Raw genomic sequence first — 24,859 nt, forward strand, 5'->3', positions numbered from 1 at the left:
ACGCTAATGTCAGAATTTGAAATGTTGCAAATGAGGGATGACGACACTATTGATTCGTTCACCGCAAAGATTAATAGTATCGTTACCCGAGCAACAGAAGTAGGATCGACTATGAGTCAATCGACTCTAGTACGCAAACTCTTAAATGGCGTACCAGATAGGTTTACTCAAATCGTTGCCTCTATGGAACAATACTCCGATCTAGAAACTATGACGCTACAAGAAGCGGTCGGAAGACTAAAGACGTATGAAGAACGTCTCAAGTTAAAGAAAGGAAACCAAGGAGAAAGCCAAGATAGGCTTATGTTTACACATCAGGATAACAACAGAGGAAGGCAATCTGGAAACCGCGGTCGTGGTAGATTTAACCAGACGCGTGGAAATTGGCGAAACAATGGAAATAGGCAAAGTCCCAGAAACGAAGGATCTACATCAAGGCCCAGAAATGGAAATTCAAGAAACTGGAGGAAGTTTGCAAGAACCGACTTAAGTAAGATCCAATGTTTTAAGTGTCAGAAGTTTGGACACTACAAGAAGGATTGTTCTGAGAAAGACGATGTGCAAGAGCATTCAAACCTCGTCGAGGAAGACGAAGCACCCGTATTGCTGATGACAATACAAGAAGAAAATGTTCAAGAAAGGGCTCTGCTAAACGAGGAACGGATAAAACCGACAAGTTATGCCTCAGGAGATGAAAATCTATGGTACTTAGACAACGGGGCGAGCAACCACATGACAGGAGTGCGAAGTCACTTCAAGGAGTTAGATGAAACGGTGACAGGACAAGTACGATTCGGTGATGGGTCACACGTAGAAATTAAAGGCAAAGGTTCAATATTACTGGAATGTCTGAACCAAGAACAAAAGATTGTTTCACAAGTATACTACATTCCAAGTCTGAAGACCAATATATTGAGCCTCGGACAACTTACAGAAATTGGTTGCAAAGTGGTTATGGACGGAGATCTACTTACTATCCGAGATCGAAATAGAAAGCTACTAATGCGAGTCAAGAGAATGAAGAACAGGCTGTACAAAGTCAAACTGAAAACGGGAAAACCAATCTGCTTACTATCAAAGACCGAAGATACAGCATGGTTATGGCACGCAAGGTTAGGCCATTTACACTTCGACGCTATTAAGGAAATGACTCGTAAGAACTTGGTACATGGAGTTCCCCAAATAAGTCATGCTAGTCAAGTCTGTGACGCATGCTTATTAGGAAAACATAGTAGGGCACCATTTCCAAATCAGGCAAAGTTAAGATCTTTAAAACCTCTGGACTTAGTCTATGGAGATTTGTGTGGTCCTATAACTCCACCAACACATGCTGGGAAGAAGTATATATTCTTACTTGTAGACGACTGTACTCGCTACATGTGGGCATATTTACTAACTTCCAAGGATCAAGCATTCGAAACATTTAAGGAGTTCAAAGAAAAGGTTGAAAAGGAAGCGCAGACCAAGTTAAAGATGCTAAGGACGGATAGAGGAGGTGAATTCACATCGGCTGAATTCAACAAGTATTGCAAAACCAACGGCATAGCAAGACAGCTTACAGCACCATACTCCCCACAGCAAAATGGAGTAGTAGAAAGGCGAAACAGGACGATGTTATCCACTACTCGCAGTATGCTAAAGGCAATGAACATGCCACAGGACTTTTGGGGTGAAGCAATACGACACGCGATATACGTACTAAACAGGGTTCCAACAAAAGCCCTGGTGAACAAGACACCATATGAAGCACTAAAAGGAAGGAAGCCAAATTTAGAACACTTGAAAGTTTTTGGCTGCACTGCTTACGCTAAGGTACTACCACTTCAACAAAAGAAGTTAGATGATAGAAGCGCACCTATGGTATACCTTGGAATAGAAGAAGGATCAAAGGCGTACAGATTATATGATCCAGCAAAGAACAAGATATGTGTCAGTAGAGATGTAAAGTTCATGGAAGGTCAACCATGGAACTGGAATAGTTATATGGAAACGGTAGATTCAGGGAATCCCGAATGGACTAACTTTGTCATTCAAGAAGATGACATACCACCAGAGTTAGAAGAAAATGAACCAAGTAGTCCAGGCAGTAGCGGGCCACATCATGACGACTCAGGAGTAGATCAGACAGAGGAACAAGACTCCTATGTAACCCCGCCAGCATAGTCAAACAATCAGAACTCAGCAGGAAGCTCAAGCAGTTTATCAAGTGGAGGTCCATCTACCTCTGAAAATACAACGGAGAGTATTAGTAACACTCCAGTAAGACTAAGAAGTCTCGAAGACCTGTATGAAGAGACAGAAGAAATACAACTAGATCCACATGAATTATTACTCGCAGAAGAAGAACCAAGGAATTACAAGGAAGCATCTAGTGACAGAAAGTGGATTGAAGCAATGAAGGCTGAGTTAGACTCAATAAACAAGAATAACACTTGGAAGTTGACGGAACTGCCAAGTGGTCACAAAGCAATAGGTTTAAAGTGGGTATTCAAGACTAAGAAAGATGCAAACGGAAATATTGTCAGACACAAAGCAAGGCTAGTTGCAAAGGGATATGTTCAGCAACACGGAATAGACTTTGACGAAGTCTTTGCACCAGTAGCACGTATGGAAACAGTACGACTAATGTTGGCTTTAGCAGCATATCAAGGTTGGGAGGTACATCATCTAGATGTGAAATCTGCATTCTTACACGGAGACCTCAAGGAGGAAGTCTATGTATCACAACCAGAAGGATTTATAAAGCCAGGAAATGAAGGAAAGGTTTACAGACTATCAAAAGCACTGTATGGATTGAGACAAGCACCAAGAGCTTGGAATACGAAGTTAGATCAAACCCTAAAGTCACTTAACTTCAAGAAGTGTACTTTAGAGAATGCAATCTATACAAGAACAAGTGAAGCCTCTACACTAATAGTTGGAGTCTATGTTGATGACTTGATAGTCACTGGAACATCAAAGAAGGAAATAGACATCTTCAAATCTCAGATGAAGAACAAATTTGATATGAGCGATCTAGGATTGCTAGCATATTATCTGGGAATAGAAGTAATTCAAACAGGGGGTGAGATAGGCATCAAGCAGAAAGGATATATCAACAAGATACTCAAAGACGCTGATATGTTATCCTGCAATGACACAAAGACACCCATGACTCCAGGAACTCAATTAACAAAGACTGAAGAAGGAGATCTAGTAGATGCAACACATTACAGAAGCCTGATAGGTTCTCTCAGGTACTTATTGCATACAAGACCAGATCTATGTTACCCAGTCAGTCTACTTAGTAGATTCATGCAAGAACCAAAGGAGCAACACCTGAAAGCAGTAAAGCAAATACTACGTTACATCAAAGGAACTAAAGAGCATGGAATCATTTACAAAAGACAAGGAGGATGTAAGATCACGGGTTATAGCGACAGTAGTTTTGGAGTTAATACAGACAAAGGAAAAGGAACAACTGGTCTGGTATTCTACTTTGGAGAATCACCTATAACCTGGTGTACACAAAAACAACAAACAGTGGCACTATCATCATGCGAATCAGAATTCATGGCAGCCACTGCAGCAGCATGTCAAGCACTATGGCTTAAAAGATTGTTAAGTGAAATCACAGGCTGGAAGGAAGAGAAGATAACACTCAGAGTAGATAACGTTTCAGCAATAGCACTCATGAGAAACCCAGTCTTTCACGGAAGAAGCAAGCACATTGACACACGCTATCACTTCATAAGAGAATGCGTGGAAAACGAAGATATCAGTGTGGAGCATATAAGTGGAGAACTACAACGGGCAGATATACTAACAAAGGCACTAGCAAGGATCAAGTTTGCTACAATGAGAGAACTGCTCGGAATTCAAGACTTAAAGCAATTCATGGATGTTCGAGATTAAGGGGGTGAATGAAAACCGGTTAATCTCTTAACACCATGATTAGTTAGATAGATAGTTTAAAGTTAGTTAATTAGCGGTTACAAAGTATAGGGGCCGAAATTGACAAGATGGAAGATTATAACCACCACCACCACCGAAGGGGTGTGTCCCCCTCCCTTCTCCTCATACCGATCGGCCAAGAGACACCACCAAAGGAGACGCAACTGTTCGGATAAATGGCTATAAATCGACACAACTCTTCACAAGCAATCTCATCCACAAGATCCAAAAGACGCAACTATTCACGAAGAGACGTGTCCTTTCATTCGCATCCATTCAAGTCTATAAATAGGGCTGAAATTTGTTTCATTTGTCAATTCGATTCTAGTTATTCGATTTGTATATACTCACATTCATACATTTCGGTTATATACAAGTTCGATTATTGTTTATTATTCAAGTTTGTTATCACGCTCGTTAGAGATCAAGATCCAAGTTCGGGCCAACAGTAGGTTATGAGCTTCAATGTCATTGTAATGCATAAGAAATGAGTTTCGAGTACGGTAACAAAAAAACCACCAGCCATCACAACCCGCATTATATATAGTCTCGAAACCTTATCTCGATTATTCGTGCATCCCCTCATGGGTTAATATCATATGACTCGTATAACATGTCAGAATCGTTCCCATAAAAAATATTATTCAAACGTTTACAAAAACAACAATTTTCTGTGTCAAACAATTAAACATATTTTTTTTTTTTTGAACGGCCAACGAATCCTCCAAATGGGCTACTGGCGAAATTCACCACATCGGGATACACCCGTCTCCGAACTGGGGAAAACCCTCACCTAGGGCAGAAGCCCGTGAACACTCGCCCAAAGGCACGACAGTGCGGTGAGGTAAAACCCATTCAGTTCAAGGATCGAACTAGCGATCGCCGCCTACTCGCCTAGTCTCCCATCATCACCAGGTGCCGCTGAAAACTAATGGGGAGAAGCAGGAATTGAACTTGAGTCTCTTAGAAACACAAGTCTCTCCATTACCACTCCACCACAAGCTCATTGGCAATTAAACATATTTAAAACTTAAAACCCATCCATGGAAGATATTCAATTAACGGAAATACAAATATGAATTTTCTTTAGATCTCGCATTTAAACCAAACAAATAACACTAATTAAAATCAGGAAGATGGATCATCTAATATTCATCATCCTCAACATCGTACGCCTCCGGGTTAACCGGCTTGAACTTCTTTCCAACCATACTAAGCCCGACAAGGTCCTCTTGATTATCATTATCCGGCTCAGCTTCATCGGATTCTCCCTTGTTACTCCGATCTCGTTCCGCAACACCGGTCATTGTGGGCGCTTTTGCTTCACTAGCAACCTTGCTGGTGACTTCATGCGCAGACAGGATATTGTGCACAGCACCTGAAAGCCCTGGTGCTTGACCACCCAAACTGGTTGAGCTCAACCCGCGATCGCTAATTTGATTAGTTGACTTCATTATTGGACGTACATCTGACTGTACCGGAGGCACCCAGTGCTGACTAGTTGCGGTCAACTGAGGTTCGGAGTGTCCGTTAAGAACAGATGAGACGGTTGGAGCTGTTGGCTCCGGAGCGTAGCTTACGTGCTTCGTGGGATCGATGCTGGCGGAACGTTCGAATGTAGCCGAGGGAGCTGGTGAGTAGCCGCTGTAATTCATTTTTAGCCGGAGAGGAAGGTTTTCCGGTGATGTGGGGTGTGATGAGTTTAGATGTTATGTGTATATATACGGCAGTAAGCTATGAGAAGTCAAGGTCAACTTAACTTATAGTCTTTTGATATTCGAACAATTGAAGTATTCAAAAGAAACTTCCTATATATTTATATAATCGTTTTACAAGAGAAAACACATTACATTACATTGTGCATGAATATTTTACTTGGTACTTGCTTACACATGCCATAATTTATAATATTTTCTTCACGTTTCCGTTTCCAAGGCTCTTTAATTTTGTTTTTCTTCTCTCTAAATTACTACCATAAACGTGGGAAGGTGGGTTTGATGTGAAAGGAAGAGAGAAGATCGACATTAACAAATAAACAATTCAAAAATAAAATATTTTATTTTCAAATATAATAACATTATTTGACCAAGGTGTGAAAACTAAAAAAAAAACTCCTTATTATGATGTTTGAATATAAGTCCACTTGTAATTAACAACTAAAAATATAATCAGTTATTGCTTTTAGGATAGAATTTTTAATACTTATTCAATAAACTAAACACAATCAGCATATATTCACTCAAGACAAAGTGCATGCTACAAAATCGTATTAATAGAAGTTCGTGTTGATGTTTTATGCAGGTAATAGCTAAAGGTGTTTACTCGGCTATAGAAATATGTCTAATCAAACCGAATTCAACCAACTAAATCTATAAACGATTGAACGATTAAACCAGTTGTAGTTATAATTTGGTGTGCGCAATTGAATTTGGTTCGCTTATCTAAATAAGCAAGATTTGCGGTACTGGTAACCGAACCAAATACCGAATAACATTTGGATACTATACGGTTTTGAAAAAGATTTTGTTTCTTTTTTTTTTGGTTGTGAATATGGTTTGAAGTTAGGTTTTTCACGATTACGGATAATTTTGCACACTCCTAACCATATCCATGTCTCCCCACTTATAATAAACGTTTGTGCCCTATAGTATAAGTTATGAGCTTCTTATGCTTCATTGTCTTTGTAATGCATAAGTTAAAAAGTGGAAAGATACTGGTAACACCATTTATAAAAATATAAACCCTTAAATATTCAGTTTTTATATATAAATAATGACACAAATCTCCACATCAATTAAGAATCTATGAATTAATAAGAAAATAATAGTACTACAAATTCCGCTGGGTTACTCATGGTAACAAAAAAAATTAATAGTTACCATAAAAGAAAAGTGAATTTGGGGTGCTTGTTATCATTTTATTTTGGGTTATGGGACATTAAGGAGTGAGCTCGCTGGGTGTCACGTCCCGGATTTTCGACACTCCGAGTATGCGACCATTTGGTTGGCATCTATTTTAATAAATACGTAGTGGAAAAACGTTTGTATTCGTTTTTATTTGTTTAAACAACTTGTAAGTTGAATACAACATATTATTTTTTATAAACGGAAGATTAAACAACCCTTTTTCCAGAAAAAAAAAAATTCATACATATATGATAATCAAAACTTTGTCTAAGGACAGTTTTATAAGATATTTTAGCCACAAGATTCCTTTGTGCCTATGGAATTGTCCTCCTTTTAGCACTCTTGCCTGCTATTTATAACTATTTATGATTAATTGAAAACGTTTTGAAAATAATACGTTAGCGAAAAAAATCTGGTGAATAACATTTAACATACACTAAACCATTTTTAGCATAAGCGGTATTAAAGTTATTTAGAATATACTAGTAATCTTCCCCATTCACCGAGCTCCCCACCCATTTTACTACTCAGCTTCGTGTTCGGTTTTAGAACATAATAATAGATTAATATTTTTTCCCTACATATATTAAATCTTGCTTTTTCGACGATTTATAAGTGGTTTAAATCTTCACTAGGTTTATCATCGTCGCTGTCACACCCTCAATTTCCATATGCGGAGTACCATCGCGAGGCGTGTGACTGACCAGAATCGAGCCATCAATCATATTGAACAATAAGCATAATAAAACAGTTTTCAATTACTATCCATACGATTAGTGACTAATAATATCTAAAGTCCAAAGTTGAATGTTCCAAAAACAACGTTCAAAATATAACAGCAGTTTATAGTTCAAAAGCAGTAATTAAAATCAACAGCGGAAGGGTACGTTAACAGTTTAAATTAGTGGTTTAAAGTTCAAAATTATTAATAGAAAACCCAATATGGGTTTATGCAACCACTACACTCACCGCTGTAAGCTCGCGAGCTATCACTGAGTACCTGCAAAGCATGCAGTAGGGTGTCGACATAAAGATGGCGAGTTCACAAGTTGTCCAGTTTTAGTTCCAAAAACTTGTGTTGTTAAATTACTCATTTATACCATGCCATGGGGAGCTACCCCATAAATACAAGCTACTAAACTCCATGATAATACCGAAACTTGCGCATTTAAGTTGTTGGTGCGCCGTTTGTCAATGTCCATCATCAATGACGCTTGTCGAGGACTGTTAGTTCAAGCCTGTCCATTTAAGTCACGGTGTAAGTTTAGTGAGACCTAAATAGCGCTATTTAACTAATCCCGTTCGCCTGGCCCCGGTGACTAATCGGTACAGTAATGTAGGGACTTTATGATAGAGTTCCGTTTAGTAGGCTAGTTCATGAAATATAAATAGTATTTAACTTGAGCGTCCCACACAAGGGAAAGTGTTGTCCGTTCCGTTCCCAACCCCCAGGAATACATGCTTTAGTAAAGTGTGTGAACTCACATTGGTTTGCTCGGCAGACAGTTTTTACTTGTTTTTAAAGTTTAGTTAACCACGTCCTATTTTGGTTACCAAGTTTAATTAGATTTGTATTCGAGTAACATCACGTTTACACGTATTTAACACGTAGCACATAAGTATCACGTATTATATAACAAACATGTGGGCCGTGTATAAATGCATAACATAATCCACCACTGGTGAACAGTAACATGAACACTCCCAAATAAATAATGTGCGGTCTAATAAGTCTTGTGGCCCAATACACGAGTATGCGGCCTGATTATAAATGTGCGGTCCAATCTATAGAGTCCAAACATAGAAGTGTGTGGATCACCATCAAATCAGCCCACATAGAGTGTGCGGCCCAAATAATTAAGGGCCTAATGAGAGTGTGCGGCCCACTGCCTAGTGTGTGATCTATAGGCAGTGTGCGGCCATGCAGTCCTTGGTGGTACCACGTGCTTTAGGTGTTTGTACTAGAGTGTGCGGTCTTGTTTGGTACGTTGTACCTTGTGCTTCAGGTACTTGTACCGTGGGGGTGTGCGACCACGAAAGTGTGTGACGGTGCATCACCTAGTTATACCTGGTGCAGAAAGGAGTGGTACCATTGATGTGTGCAAAATGTAACATATAAATTACATCAAGTGAGGCATAAAACTAAACCTTTTTTAGTACTAATGTTAGAAAAAGCATGTTTTTGTCTTCCTTTTGAATTTACAAGACCAAATGAGCTTAAACGAACAAAAGGAGCAAATAAGCAGCCAAAACCAACATAAATACAAAAAGAAGGAATAAACGTAACATGCCCGACCCCTTGGCAGCATCCCCAAAGTAAAAACAAGGAATCAGAAGACTGACCACGGGGCCGTGCCCAGCTGAACACGGGGTGTGGTCAGGGACCTGCATAAAAGACAAATCAGTGGAAGCTTCCACGCCCACCACTAGGGCGTGCCCAGCTCAGCACGAGGCGTGGTTAACGCAAAGCTACACAGAATCTTGCCAAATCTTGATAGTACAGATACGAAGTTGACCACGGGGCCGTGCCCAGGAGACACGGGGCTGTGTGGGGCCCTCTGCTGACAGTTGCAATTAATAAAGGAAGAGAAAAGGCCGGCCACGGGGGCGTGCCCGCTGGACACAGGGCCGTGGCCAGAGTTCTGTGAAGGCTATAAATAGGGGTGCTTGGTTCACCTCAAAGGCATCCCTTGGCAAACCACTTGTCACACCCCAACCGATGGCGGAATCATTGGGGCGCGACACTGAGCGAAACGGATTGTCCAGAAGTTTCCATAACAACTGTAATCTATATAATCTTTAAAAGGAGACTAAGTGCTGACCTCATTTTGCTTATGTGTCATCTTCTTAGATATGCCAACTATGATTTTTTTAATCTATTTATTACATCATCATAATCATAATTTTATTACTTCATTTATTTAATTAATTAATTTAAGAAAATCAAAATTCAAACCCTGAATGATTACAAACCAACAAAAACATAATTACTCATTTCAAAATTCAAATCCACCTCCATCTTTCCCTTTTTTCTAACTCAGTTCATTTTCAAAATTCAAAACCCTCATACCTCTCTCTCTCTCTTCAACTCCGAATAACATCTTCATCTTCGAGCAGATTGAGATTCAACGATGAACGATGCAGATGTCTCCAATCAGGTTCATCAAATGGTGCAGTTCATCAAACGAGATCTCCGTTTCAGCAGATGAGGTAAGTCTCTGTTCAAATCAAGTCAGATTTTCGAGTAATTAGGGTTTAAACCACAAAAACCATAACTTATCATATGTTCCATTTCCAGCTTTCACTTGATTTTTGTTAATTTATTCATAAGTTTCATGTTAATTGTCGCTTTAATTCTGATGTTTGATAGTTCACTATACAGTTGGAAGTTTTAATTCTGATGTTTGATAGTTTACTATACAGTTTGAAGATTAGGTTTTCATACTTTCATACTTCGTTAATGTTGTTACATTTTTGTTGTTATATTCTGATTCCAATTGATAAGTTAGGATTTTTGTGGTTTACACCTTAATACTTGTACTGTATCTATCATCTGTTCCTTTTCCGGTTGATAAGTTTGTTTTGTTGAAGATGGGTTTGATCAAATGTTTATATATGATTGTATGCTTCATTGTAAAACTTTTTTGGCTTTGTACTCGCACTGAAGATGGTTTATTGATTTGTGGTTTCTCAAGTTTCAGATGAAAAATGGCAACCAAACCGACTTGGAGTCTGAAAAGTATAACTCGAGTGTTGATGGTTCTATTGCTTCAACTACAGTGACATAAAGCAAATAGAAGTGATGAGAGGGGGAGAATTAAAAATGCTGGTGGGGTTGTCATGTGGATAGGTAATTTTGGTTTTTGTAAATGATTTGTGCCTTTTGTTATATTCTTTGTATTTGTATTGACTGAAAAGATAGAAAAAATTAAACCTTTTGTTCTTTTTATGATAAATCTTTGTGTTTGACCATCGTGTTAATAGAATTGGTGATTTTAGATCTTCTGTGCAACGATTGGTAAACCAATGATAAGTTTATTGATTTTGCACCGTGTTTTGGATGTTTTTCGATTAGGGGTTAAAAAAGATTTGATTTTTAATATGCCCATGGATTATTGTTTAGGTAAAGCTATGGCAATTGCTGTGCAGCCTGCTAAAGATCCGAGAACGAAGAAGAAAGAAGTGGCGATGAAACGAACAATGGTCATTGGGCTGCCAATACTTTCCTACGGTAAATTTTATATTTTATTGCTGCAATCTATTGTTATTAAAAATGTTATTAATTATATTAAAACTGTTAAGAGTAGTTGTAATGGCAGATTGTTTTAGTTCAGGATTCTGTAATTTTGTTGTGATTTGGTTGATTTTGGTTGAAATTTATTTATTGCATGTGGTGTTTTATTTTACTTTCAAGTTTGCTTTATTTAAAAGCTTTATTTGTGGTAATTTGCTGTATTTTAGAAATTAAGGTTCTAATTTGGGGTTTTTCATTACATGTAGTGTTTTCATAGAGCTCTGCAGTCAATTGTCTTCTATCAGGTACAAGATCTCTGTTTTAAAATTGCTGATGAAAATTGTTGATAATTTAAATTGCATACAGTTTAGGTCATGAAATTAGGTATTTAAGTAATTCAAAGAGCCTTTCTATTTGCTGAAACTAATTGATGTCTCTTGCGTAGGTATACTGCATCTGATGTAAGACTGTTCACCAACTTCGATTAAAACCTTAAAGGTATCAACCATCACATTCAAAACATTAAATAATATCAATCTTGTGTTTTCTTGATTTTGACAATATTTGCCCTTTGAATCTAGCGATGGAGGTAGAAGACAGCTGTGTTATTACTCATGTTTAAGATAAGCTCTTTCGTGTTCATGTGAGCAAGAAGAGAGGAAGACACAAAGGAGGTGTGAAACATAGTTCAGATGATACAGGTTCAGGTGTTAAATCTGTATCATGTGAACTGTGTTTGACACATCCTTTGTGTCTTTCTCTCTTCTTGCTCACATGAACACGAAAGAGGTTATCTTGAACATGATGTTATCTATTAAGTGAGCTTAGATGATGACATAGAATTGGCTACGTGTCAATCTCTCAGGTATGCTATGTAGTCTTCGCTGATGTCATACTTACGAAATGGTATCCTTTAGTGTTGTTTTCGCTCAAGTTTGAAACGGTATTGTTTAGTGTTACTCTACCTTCAAGGAAAGTCCAAGGAGCAGTTATAAATTTAAATTTTGCCTTCAAATTCTTTCTAACAAAACAATAGAAACATTGTTGATTATTTGATTTTTTTTCATTTTTTGTAGCTATGACAAGGTTTAAAGCTATTGAATGGCTTGAAAGTGTAGTTAGGCCATTGGAGATACCAAAACAACCATCAAACTTTTTGATAGGTCAAAGCTTCATGTTTCCAACAACTAATGGTTGTTCTATCGTAAAGACTTCTGGTATGTATCTTAAGCATAAACTTTATATTGTCATTCATGGTGTAAAACAATGTGATTAGAGTAGAAGTTCAACATTACTATGTTGTAACTTAGTTTCAGTTTGAAATCTGTTTGTGTGTTTCCGAGGCATTTTTTAAGCATTCTGCATAGTATAAACTCTAACTTTTGGGTGTTGTAGACTGTTTTAGGTTGATTTCTAGGATTATTTAGGTTGAAGGTAGCCTTCATTAGGGTTTTTATTGTCATCTTTTTGCTGTAAATTAGGACGAAAATCATGTTAAATGACTACACGTTTGTTTTTCTCATTTTACCTCAACATGGTTTCATAAAATTACTTTCTTGCATGTTATACGTCTTTTTCTAATCTCAGTGCTATAAAATTATTTTCGTGTTCACCTTCGTTTGTTACCAAACAATCTTAACATAATCCAAATTCAGATAAAAGTTACTCGGGTTTGTTGAAGCTGTTTGGCTTCGAGAATTGTTAAAGGAGAAAGTTAAATAAAGATTAAACATTGTTAAATCGAAAAGTCTAAAAAGAAGTAAAAATAATACGATCATCCATATAAAGTATTTAAAAAGTAACAATTACATATAAAAACAAAACTAATCAGACACATAAACTCTAATAGCAAGAATCAAGAAACTTTAACTTCAACTCCATGGAGCACTGAACTTCTCGATGTATGTCATTGATCTTTCTCATGAACTCTAGGTCTCTATCTCCACACTCTATATTACTCGCAATACATAGGTCACGAACGGAAGTAGTTGGCATCGCCCTCAGGTTTCTCGAAACCTGGTCTCTTGTCAGGAGACCAAGTTGTAGTCCGTTAAAACACCTCTTCAACTCTTGAAGAGTAGACCTATCAGCCAAAACTTGCTCTTCGATTTGTTTAATAAAGCGTTGCTTGAAATCGTTAGAATATGACTCAATTTTAATGTATTTATAAGAACTAAAGCAAACAATAACAGTTGATCTTTGGCGTTCAGTGAATGAATCTGTGTATGATGAAACAACATTTGAATTGTCAATGGTATTATATAGAATCTGTAACAGCCCAAAGGTCAGATTTAAATGCAACCATTAAATAAAAATTTATATTTAAAAACCATGTACATTTAATGATTTAATGGGAAAACGTGTATAAATTTATATTTAAAAAACATGTACATTTAATGATTTAATGGGAAAGCAAGTAAAATTAAATATCTAGAAAACTAAAGAACAAAATTTAAACCTTCAAAAAAGGTTATCATAATTAGGAAATGTCTGTTTATTTACCACATCAAACATTTTACACACTATAAAGGTTCATGATTAGTTTACTTGAAAATATCAACACTTCATTTTTAAAAAAACCCTTCAACCTAAAACAAACTGTCCAAAAAACACTAACACTCTTTCTAAATGGCAAGCAAAAGCTTCTACCACTGGTCTGAAACTGCCGATCTTAAAATTGAATTTTCAAGATGGTCACTTGAAGAACAGAGAAAAGATGAAGAACTCAACAAAAAAGTTGCTATGGTGAGTGATAAATATTATAAGCAAACCTGGAGTAGCATTGCACTGCTAGATGAAGTGGTCTGTTCTCCTCCATCAGAGCTTAAAGAAAAAGCAGAAGAGTTTATCACACATCTGCTGAAACAAGATCAGAAGACCTGTGATATGCTTGCTGATCTGCAAATTAAAACAAACAATGAAATTGCATGGAAGAAGGCGAGAGAACGAGATATCTTATTAAGTGTTAATTGTAATGTATAATTTTTAATTTTTACTATTTTTCAAAATCAGAATTTTGTAATACTATTTAATATCGAATGAAGAAAATTCAAAGTTTCAAAATCAGAATTTTGCAATTTCACTTTTACCAGTTTCAGTAATAACAAATTACAGCCAAAAAGTTGAACTTGAATGTGAACTTCATGAAAGGTATAGATCATGCTGATGACTCACTTCACAGGTACATAATTTCATATAATTTCAAATAAAAAAATACTAAAATTGTTTCTTATTATTTTTTTGGCAGTTACAAAGTGTTTATAAATCCATGCAATTTGAGTGATGAGTTATGTACAGCAACAGTTAAAGCACTTGCACCCATCTTCCATTCTTTGTATGCGCTATGGAGAGAAGCAGCCATCTTCCCCTTAAAAAGCAAAGAAAACATTAGGAAAAAGCATTATGATTGAGGATGGCCTGAATCTACGTAAGTGGCAGGTTTATTATATTTACCGATTTTAAATTTTATTTCCAATCTTTCTGATTTAGGTTTTCTGTAGACATTCACAATGCAACAAAGCGCGTCATCAAAGCCAGAAACACTGGTTGGGTTTTTAACCGTTGCTTGTCCCAAGCAACTCATCAAAACGTTTTTAAAACAAGCGATCAACATAAATCAAGCGCAAACATGCAATCTTTTTACTAACCCCTTTTTAACACCCAAAATAAAGCACCCCTTGCTATGTTTCTCCTCTCGGCAACAAGTAAGCACTAGCAACTATGAGCTAGACACACAAAGGCTAACGGGCGGTTGCACAACTATAGGCTTGTACCTAAATCGATCCTTCTCCTAAAGCATGTCAAACATGAATGCAAATCAAAGGGACTTAAAAGGTTGTAACGTGGCTAGGTGTACAGGTAGGAAATGGAATATATATGAAGTAGCAAAAATTTAACCCGGTCTTTTATTACACAAAGAAACAAACAAACAAGTACCAAACTTAACTACTATATACAAGATAACTCAACATCATTTTTTCTTCTTTTTCATTGCTTTTTCCATTTTTTTTTGATTCTGATTTTTTTTTTCAACAAAACATCATATCATACTAAACAACTACTAACACTATAAGACCGGGTCAAATTGGGTAAATTTTTAGGTAACTAGCTAGGGGTAACAAACGATAGGCTTTTAGGCACAAAATTGGGCAACTAAATGTCCAAACCCCCCAAATCCCACACTCACACACTCTAAAGACGATGCTACCTAAATGCCGTTATCCTTTTCGCATTCATATCCAACTAAAGACTCAAACCATATCAAGGCACAAGTTCTAATGCACCCCCACCCGTAGCCACTCTCATCAAAGATAAGTATTATTTATTTACATGTGTGGCTTCAACTCTCACCAAGAATAAAGGGTATTAAGGGTTGCCGGTGCATCATTTGGGTTTAATTCAAGGTGTTCAAATTTTCACATTTTTCGCTTGATTTAAAATTTTTCAAAAATCTCAAAAAAATTCCCCTCATCCCCACACTTGGGATACATTGACCCCAATGTATGGTTTTGAGAGGCTTTGATCGCTTAACCTTTTCAACACCAACTAAAACGCTCCACACTCAAATCCCAAACTTCTTTTTGGTATTTTTTCATTTTATATTTTTTTATGTTTTTCCTCTTTTAAAGACATAACACCACCAACTAGCACCAATCCAATACAAAACATCAAACTAGCAAACTAACACCACCCAACCACCCAACCATAAACATAATAACTCAAACAAATATTCACAAAATATACAAGGAAGGAACACGACCTGACTAGTAATAGCGTGGTTGCGGAGGCCCAAAAACGGAAGACATCATATCATTCCATTCTCCAAAAGCAAATGTTCGCTACTACTACCACCTTGTTGAGAGGCTCCTTCTTTTTGGCGGGGGTCGATCCACTGCGAATGATGGAGCGGCGGGGTCGGATGCGATACACTACCATCATAGGGTGGTAGAGATGCATAATCCACATGTTGTGGACCCACAACCACCGGCCGCCCGGCGTGCCAATCTGCATGCATTCGTCTTGCTTGGTCATCATGGTATCGATTGTTCATCTCGAGCTCGTGGGAGTAAGCGTGTGTACGATTCCACGCCTCTTGACGATCAAAGTTGTGCTTCAAAGACCGCTCCATGCTTCCACTCATCATTGTTTGTTGATCAAATAACGTGCGCTCCGACCCCGACCATGATACAAAAATGGGTGCCGGAGGACGTTGATTCTCGATATCCTCTTGCATAGTGTCCTCATAAACCCAATTCGACTCATAAGAACACTCTGTGTAATCGTAAAAAGCGCCACCATATCCTCCACCCGGGCCCCCTTGCCCCACATTCACATTCACACCACCTTGAGGTTCCTCTACATAATCCTCATCCCCACTCAGGACTTCCGCATCACTTTCGGGTTCTTCCTCCTCACCCGGTAGAAGATCTCTCGCATCAACCTTCAATGCCCGCCATCGTTGACCCTCCGACTTGAGTTTATGATACCGCTCCGATTGAGTATAGGTCTACCCGATACCCATTTTTTGTAAAGTAAAAGGCTGATGCCTTTTCGGGTGTCCCCTATCTTCTGAAGTGATTGCCTTTTGCTGCTTCAAAACCCGTGATGATCCGGAAATATGGAACAATATCTCTCTTCAACTTATTCCGACAAATCCAGAGATGGTTCATAATCAAATATCGGATTGGAAAACGCGGACCCCCATGAAGTAACAAATAGATGACGGGTACCTCCGGGTACCTCACTTGCTCCTTATCCCCTCTTCGCGGAATGACATTTAGAATGCAAATAGTTAACAACAACTTTGCTTCGATTTTTAGGTTCTTCCGGTACAAAATTCCACTATACGTACCCGGCAAGAACAATGCTGCTAACATGTCATTCCAACGAGGATGCTTCTCTGGCTTCACCAAAAGATCATCAAGACTAGGGATCACATAGTCACGAGCCGGAAGACTATCATATTTCCCCAACTTCTTTAATGTATCGAAAGACATCTCTACCGGAATCCCATGCACCTCACCAGTTAATTTCATCTGTGACGGCTTATCATATGTGTTGCGCTTAAGAGTCGCCATCCATTCCTGAATTTCATCCATGAATTAGTTCTTACTATCCTTGTCATAGCAACTCAAAGCCGACTCCCATCCTAGAGCACGAAATTTGGCAAACACATTGAACGGCCCAAATTCAACCTCTCTCACCTCCCTTTCACAAATGAAACCCGCCGCCTTGTTTTTCAACCGATTCATGCTATCATGTTATAGAGTTGGCTGCCATTCTTCCGGTTGCTCATCCAATGAACCCGACTCCCATTTTGGCTTATTAGCCGGGTCCAAATATACCATCTCTTCATCTTCGCTTTCGCTCTCGCTAACCCTACCCAAGTACTGTCTCTTCTTTGGTTGCACCTCAGGTTGTTTGCCCTTTCCTTTCGACAAAGAAGATGAACTAGCTCCCGCTTTCTCCCTTGTCCTTACCATTTTCCTGCGCACATTACAACAACCAACACAACCAAACATAAAAAAATAGTCCTTTCTCCCCAAAAACATCCCCACACTTGCTTGTTACTATGGTTTTAGATGTTAGTGATCCCTAAAATTTATCAAAAATTTTTCAAAAATTGGGCATGGTGTCTCTACAATGTTGAGATTCCCAAAAGTTCACTACTTTAATCATCAAGCCTACATCTATAAACCATAACCATATTCAAATAACCATTTTCATGACAACATCTAAGAACAAGCAAGTGGGTATGAACAAGTAACAAAAATAACCTTCTTTCTCACAATGCATCAACAAAACATAGTAAATAAACTTCCATACCTTTGTTTGAAGATGTAAGGAACACAAATGAGGCAAGAAATTCAAAAACCCCCAAAATTTTCGGACCTAGGGTTTGTGATTCGGACCAGAAAACCTCGTTTTCTCACAAATCTCTTCATAAAATCAGCAACTACGTGAAAAATTAGTCAAGATAGACCTAGATTTCACTTGATTTGGTCAAGAATTGAGTGAGATATAGAAGATTTAAGGTTGAAGAAGATTGGGGATTTTGTGGGTCTTGTGAAAGTGATAGGTAGAAGATTTGTGGTTAGGGAAAGAGGAAGAAAGGAATGGACAGGGATAAGTCACGTGAATGATTGTGAAGTTATTATTATTTTTTTATGTATCTGCAGTACCCGGAACGACCCTTACAATCGCCAGGTCCACCGTAAATTACGGTGGACACTGGCACAAAATTTGCACCGTAACTCAGTAGCGAATTACCGTAAAGCACAAAAAATTTTTATATCCACCGTAAATTACGGTACCACCGTAAATTACGGTGGTACCTGGTTATTCATGTTTTGCTGAAAATTGTGATTTTAAAGGTACTTTTTTCGATTTTTTCAGTTTTTTTGATTTTTTTTTTGTGTTTTTAAAATTTTTCAAAAACATGTAAAAATCACCCTACCCCCTCGAAAGTCCCGTGTTGTCCTCAACACAATGTTAGAGCAATTCGTGACCCGAATATCCCCACACTTGTTTCAAACACGGACTTCAAGCAAATACGGCAATCGTGCAAACTATACTAAACAAACTAAACAAAATACTAACTATTTACACTACCAAACCTGGGCCTCTCATGGTTGTTCCTCATCGACCGGGCGTAGAATGCAGCCCACTTTGTCAAGTTCCAAGTTGTTAATGTCGTTCCCTTTGAAGTACGGCTTCAACCGATGACCGTTCACCGTTTGTTGTTTGTTCGTTTGTTCGTCTTGAATGTCTACATCACCAAACCTTCCAACTCGCCGATCGACATACGGGCCCATCCATTTACTTTTGAGCTTGCCCGCAAACATCTTGAGTCTTGAATTATGCAACCAAACTTTTTTTTACCCACTTCAAATGTTTTCTTCCTTAATTTTGCATCATGTACTTTCTTGAGTTTGTCTTTATAAGCCGATGCACATTCATACGCCTCATCTCTAAGTTCTTCGATTTCGCATAATTGCAACTTTCTCATTTTTCCCGCTTCATTGTAATCCGCATTGACCGTGGTGATTGCCTAATATGCCCGATGCGTGAACTCCATAGGCAAGTGACAACCCTTCCCATAAACCACCCGATAAGGTGTTGTGCCAATCGGAGTCTTGTAGGCCGTTCGGTATGCCCACAATGCATCGTCTAACTTGCTAGACCAATCCTTTCTATCCGTTCTCACCGTCTTCATAAGGATTTCTTTTATTTGACGGTTGGACACTTCGACTTGTCCACTCGTTTGCGGATGGTAAGGTGTGGCAATCCGGTGATTCACACTATATCGCTTCAATAATTTCCCAAAGTTAAAGTTCTTGAAATGCGAACCACCATCACTTATGATAACCCTCGGAATGCCGAAACGGGCGAAGATGTTGGATTGAACAAACTTACAAACAACCGAGTGGTCATTTGTTCTTGTTGCAATAGCTTCAATCCACTTTGAGACGTAATCCACCGCTACCAAAATATATAGGAAGCCATTCGAATTCGGGAAGGGGCCATAAAGTCAATGCCCCAAACGTCGAATATTTCTACAACCAAGATTGGTTGTAATGGCATCTCATCCCTCTTCAAGATGCTTCCCATCTTTTGACAATTTATACAATTTCTTGCAAACTTGCACGCGTCTTTGAAAATTGTGGGCCAATAAAACCCACATGAGAGAACCCAATAGCCCGTTTTGTGACCACTAAAATGACCTCCACATGCGGGTGAATGAGCATGGGTCAAAATTTCCAACACTTCTGTTTCGGGCACACACCTCTGTATAACTTGATCCGGTCCGATCTTGAAAAGATCCGGTTCATCCCAAATGTATTTCTTCACTTGGACCATAAATTGTTGTCTTCGCTTTTTGGTCAAATGATTTGGGATAACACCCGTGGCTAAATAATTTACATAGTGAGCGTACCACGGTGCAACAAAGGTGGACACGGCTAAGAGTAGCTCGTCGGGAAACCTCTCGTTAATTTCACTCATATCATCGATTCCTTCCACCGGGATCCGAGACAAGTGATCCGCCACTACATTCTCACTTCCCTTTCTGTCTCGGATCTCTAAATCGAACTCTTATAGCAATAATACCCATCGAATCAAACGAGGCTTCGCGTCCTTTTACTCCATCAAGTACCGAACCGCACTATGATCCGAATATACTACAACTTTACTCCCTCAAATATACAAGCGAAACTTATCCAAAGCATACACCACCGCTAATAATTCCTTCTCGGTTGTGGTGTAATTCAGTTGCGCTTCGGATAAAGTCTTGCTCGCATAATAAATCACCACCGGCTTCTTGTCAACCCGTTGACCCAAAACTGCACCAATAGTAGTGTCGCTTGCGTCACACATGATCTCGAATGGCTTTGACCAATCCGACGGTTGCAAAATGGGAGCTTTGACCAAGTGTTCCTTCAAAACCGTAAAAGCTTGCATACACTCATTAGTAAAATCAAACGGGACATCTTTTAATAACAAGTTGCATAAAGGTTTGGTAATAACACTAAAACCTTTTATGAAACGTCTATAGAACCCCGCGCCCCCCAAAAATGATCTTACACCCTTAACATTTTTCGGAGGTGGCAAAGATGATATTACCCGTATTTTTGCCTTGTCCACCTCCATGCCCCTCTCCGATATCACATGACCCAACACAATGCCCTCTTGCACCATGAAATGACTTTTCTCCCAACTAAGTACTAAATTTTTCTCAACACATCTCTTTAAAACCTTTTGTAATTCATTGAGACAAGCTTCAAAACTAGTGCCGAAAATGAAAAAGTCATCCATAAACACTTCAATCGACTCTCCAACCATGTCCGAGAAGATACTCATCATACATCGTTGGAAAGTTGCCGGTGCATTGCACAAGCTAAATGGCATTCACCGAAAGGCAAAGTGCCATATGGACAAGTGAAGGTGGTCTTGTGTTGGTCATCCGGGTGTATTGCTATTTGATTATAACCCGAATACCCGTCCAAAAAGCAATAAAATTTTTGACCCGACAGTTTTTCAATGATTTGGTCGATAAAAGGTAACGGAAAGTGGTCCTTAGAAGTGGCGGCATTCAATTTCCGATAGTCAATGCATACACGCCACCCGGTGACCGGTCGAGTGGCAATTTGTTCACCGTTTTCGTCTTTGACTACTTGAATGCCGGCCTTCTTAGGCACAACTTGGGTGGGACTCACCCAAGCACGATCCGAAATAGGATAGATGATTCCCGCGTCTAACCATTTGATTACCTCCTTTTTTACTACCCCCCGTAGGTTCGGATTCAATCGCCTTTGAGCTTCTCGTGTCGGCTTTGTATCTTTGGTGGTAATAATCTTGTGCATGACGATAGATGGACTAATTCCTTTGAGATCGGCAATCGTCCATCCAATAGCTCCCTTGTTCTCCTTTAACACTTCCAATAAGGCTTGCTCTTGCGCCATCTCTAAATTAGAGGCAATAATGACCGGTAATGTGTCATTATCCCCCAAGAATGCATACTTCAAGTGGCTTGGCAAGTCTTTGAGCTCCAACTTTGGTGGTTCTTCTAACGATGGTTTAGTACCCGAGTCTATTTCCACCGGTAGGCTTTCAAATTGATGAGTCCATGGTGGTCGACCTTCCTTTAAGGCCATAGCATCTTGCTTTTCTTCTTCAACCCATAGTGCACACGCATGTACCTGTTCAGAAAAATCACACAAACAAATATCTATGCCATCCTCCTCGTACTCGTGTGGGTTGCATCCATCGACTAAATCTGCCATGAAACACTCATCAACACCATCATTAGAATTGTTAGTAAAAACATTCAAGCGCGTTTTTCGATTCCCAAAAGTCATATCGACTGTTCCAAATCTACAATCGATCACAGCATGCGCGGTGCTCAAAAATGGCCGACCCAAAATAACATTTTGTTGTTGTTTTGGGTCCGCGGATGAGTAGTCCAAAACTAAAAAGTCAACCGGGTAATAAAACTCATCAATTTTTACAATCACATTTTGAAACATCCCCCGGGGTAACTTATGAGACAAATCGGCCAAAACAACCGTTGTCTCCACTCTTGCTAACAGACCAAAGTCGTATTGGTTATAAAAGCCCCCCGGTAAAATGCTCACCCCAGCTCCAAGATTAAGTAACGCCTTTGCCATTTGAAAATTACCAACTTGTATATTTATCAATGGCGTACCCGGATCTTTGAGCTTAGGGGGAAGCTCCCCGTTCAAAACCGCACTTACTTGCCCGGTCAAGTCTACCCGCTGAGGCATTTTTTTCTTTTGTTGTCTTTTTTGTGTACATAATTCTTTAAGAAATTTAGCATAAGCGGGTACTTGTTTTATAGCATCAAGTAGTGGAAGATTGATTTTTACTTGTTTAAACATGTCCCACAATTCTTCTTTTTGGGGATCTCTTGATGCAATAAAATTCTTCCTACCCGGGTCAAGTAAAGCCGATGGAAACAGAACTTGACTTGGTCCACCCTCAACTTTTTCATTTTTTTCATTTTCACCCAACCCCAGTTTGTTAACATTTGATTCTTTTGGTGTACCCGGTGAAACCTCATCATCACTCTCATTACCCGTAACATCCTCAACTACTCCCTCAACCAAACCCGGTGACAAATTTGCTTTACATTCTTTGCCACTTCTCAAAACACTAACATGATTAATATTCACATTGTTACCTCTTGACGAACCGTGTGAAGGATTTACCTTGGTGTCGCTTGGAAGTTGACCCTTGTTTTTCTTCAATTCCGCCACATCGGTTGCCAATTGACCCATTTGGGTTGTTAGTGATTGGATAGTCTTGTCACGAACTTCATCTTTTTGCATTCGCACTTCATCAAGTTGATTTCTCTTTTGCATTTCTGCTTGCATACTCTTCAACATATCCATCATCTCATTTCCACCCGAAGACCCCCCTTGTTCTTGACCCATTTGATATTGTCTTTGATATCCTTGGTTGTTCCCACCTCTATATCCACTTTGATTGTTAAAAGGTTGACGCGAACCAAAGTTACCTTGACTCCCTTGAAAGTCCAGGTTAGCTTGATTTGAAGGGTTCCCATATCGGAAATTTGGGTGGTTCCTTAACCCGGGGTGGTAAGTGTTAGAATTCATGTTATAGTTTCTACCACCCCCTCCTTGACCTTATACCGCATGAACCTCTTCATATTGCCCTTCTATCACTCCTTGGCAATTTTCAGCCGCATGACCTATTTCTTTAAAAATAGCACAAACATCATAAATTTGGTTAGAGGTTTGAACATTACCATCGTCAACCGCATGCACTTGAGTTCGGGTAACGGCCGGTCGTGCTCTCCTTGATGCTTGAGCTTTCCTCTTTGATGTAATTGCCGTTTGTTCCAAGAACTCCCAATCGTCATTCTCGTAATTCGTGCTAAACGTACCATTTGTGATTGACATTAGATCACTAGCATCTTCGGCACACAACCCCTCGTGGAAGGCATTCATCAACTCCTAAAGTTCAATTCCATGATGCGGGCAATTCTTGATCATCATATTGAAGCGCTCGAAGGCTTCATGAAACATTTCGCCTTGTTGTTGTTGAAAACTCCTCAACCCCTTTCTTGCATCATTGGTCTTTTGGGCGGTGTAAAATTCATCTAGGAAAATTTGTTACATTTCCGCCCAAGTGTAAATAGATGCTGAAGGCAAAGTGTAGAACCACTTCTTTGCCTTATCCTCGAAAGAGAATTGAAATAAAACCAACTTTACATCATCGGCCGAAAAACCTTGACTCCCAAGAGTATTACAAATTGAGTCATAGGCCTCCAAATGGAAATAGGGTTCCTCCGTTGCTAAACCCTTATATTTCGGCAAACTTTGCAAGGAATTTGTTCTTACATCAAAAGTTCTTCCTTGGTTGTTGTGAGGAATAACCACCGGTGAAGGATTATGAGTAATCACCGGCCTAAAATGCGCTTCAATACCCCTTGCATGTTCTCTAAGATGCCTTCTTGGTACACCAAACCGGCCCCTTGGACGCATAGGACCCATTGGTCTTGGCATATGCCCTTGTGGTGCAAGTGCTTGTTGAAATTGTTGTTGTGGCATCGGTGGGTTTTGAATTGGTCTTTGGAATTGTTGTTGAACATTCGGTGGACAAACTTGTTGCAGTGGTACGGGACGTTGCATTTGTGGCCCTTGTGGCCTTGGCCTAATGTGTTGTGGTATAAGTTGTTGTTGGTGTGGCATTCCACCAACACTTGGCATTACTTGAGATTGACCTTGCACATAACCGAACTCTCCTTGATCTCCATCACCTCCATAAGCATACCCATCTTCATCATAACCTCAAATTCCTCATATCCCTCATCATAACCATCTCCTTGAATTCCCGAAGATTGCCCAAATGGAAGAGTCGAGTATTGAAAACCCGACTGGTTCGATGGTCTAAAGGTAGAAGTGGCATGAACAATGGTTGAATTTGGTGCTATGGTATAGTTTGAATATGATTGACCCGCACCCGGGAAGAAATGGGACAATGGTGGAATAGTAGTAGCAGGGTTAAAAGTAATGGTTGGTTCTTCTTGAGTGGTAATGGGTTGTGTGGTATTAGTCGGTGTAACATTTTGAAGTAAAGTAGGTTCGGTGGTAGTGGTTGGAATGGTGGTATTTGGTGAAGGTTGAGTGGCTGTTGGTATAAATGGTGGTACAGGTTCACCCGTAGTGGGAGGTGGTGGCGGATCCCGATCCATGTATCTCAGTGGTGTAATCGGTGTAATTGGTGTTGTTGGTGAACCGCTAAT

At 39.1% G+C, this 24,859-nt stretch overlaps 1 non-coding gene across 1 annotated transcript; it reads left to right on the forward strand.

Moving 5' to 3' along the window:
* The first annotated feature begins 23,577 nt into the window (after positions 1-23,577).
* LOC118492794 lies at positions 23,578-23,683 on the forward strand. Its single transcript, XR_004894796.1, has one exon. It is a non-coding gene; the product is annotated as a small nucleolar RNA R71 (small nucleolar RNA).
* Positions 23,684-24,859: the final 1,176 nt, after the last annotated feature.

This window comes from Helianthus annuus, chromosome 5 (assembly GCF_002127325.2).
Source record: "Helianthus annuus cultivar XRQ/B chromosome 5, HanXRQr2.0-SUNRISE, whole genome shotgun sequence".
Taxonomy (NCBI): Eukaryota; Viridiplantae; Streptophyta; class Magnoliopsida; order Asterales; family Asteraceae; genus Helianthus; species Helianthus annuus.